The 989-nt window shown below is 67.3% G+C and overlaps 1 protein-coding gene across 1 annotated transcript in view; it reads right to left on the minus strand.

Moving 5' to 3' along the window:
* Positions 1 to 989, minus strand: part of LOC103252263 (mucin-6-like) — a 3,786-nt gene that overhangs the window by 1,298 nt on the left and 1,499 nt on the right. The gene's annotated exons all lie outside the window — the stretch shown is intronic.

The raw sequence follows: 989 nt of genomic DNA on the forward strand, positions 1-989 counted from the left end.
AGGGTGGGGGCGGGGCGGGCTTCCTCCTCCAGACCACATCAGGAGGGAGCTTCTGGCAGCTTCTCCAACCCCGACCCCGCCTCCCGGCTATGGCCTCCCGCGGCTCCCGGGGCCCTGGACAACGTCCGAGTGCTGGTGGGGCAGGTGGCCAGGACCCAAGGCCTCCCTAGAACCCCATGCCCGGCCCTGCCTGCTCTGCCTGTTGGGCGGGATGGGCACTGTGGGACCCTGGGGGCACTGGGACAGGTGCAGCCCCTGTTACCACTGGCCACTGGGGTCTGGACCACACAGGCAGGGCCTTGTGGGCCGAGAGGCTGCACTGCTCACGGCCGGGAGACCAGCTGAGCCATCTGCCCCTCGGCCCTGGGCTGAGTCCTTCCCTCTGGCTGGGCACGAGCTTGTGGCGTTTGAATGACTGGACTTAAGGAGGCTGACAGCCTGGGCTGTGTGTGGACGTCACTTTGGCTGTGGTCCCCTTGGACCTTACCATTGTTTTCGGCCGGGCCGTATCTGGCTTATACTCAGTTTATGGCGTCTTCACCCCAGGGTGGGGGGAGGTGTGTCCCTGGAGGCCCTCACCGGCAAGTGCCCACCCTCCCCTGCCCGCCTTGGGCTCCAGCCGGTGGCGAGGCTCCAGCCCTTGTTTCAGGCTTTCATTCTAGGGATGACCCTGCTGGCCCAGGGGCGCTCTGTGTGGGAGAGCATGGCACACAGCACTTCGGCCGGCGCAACTCTGGGCTCCTGGGGCAGGAGCAGGTGGGGGACAGAGGACAGCCCAGAGTGACATCGGAGGGGGCGGGAGTTAGCCTTGACCAGGCTCCCCTGGGCAGGGCCCTCCGTGACTTGGTGTCTCCACCTTCAGAGGGAATGGCGACCCTTGGGGCCGTCCCCAGCTGGTGTGGGTACCACGGGCCCACGCCTCGTCCCCCAGGCTACCCCACCGTCACGCCTGCTATCACCCTGCGGGCCTTTCCCCATCCCCACCCCCC

The sequence above is a fragment of the Carlito syrichta genome, unplaced genomic scaffold (genome assembly GCF_000164805.1).
Source record: "Carlito syrichta isolate Samal-C Ts95f unplaced genomic scaffold, Tarsius_syrichta-2.0.1 Scaffold153950, whole genome shotgun sequence".
Lineage (NCBI taxonomy): Eukaryota > Metazoa > Chordata > Mammalia > Primates > Tarsiidae > Carlito > Carlito syrichta.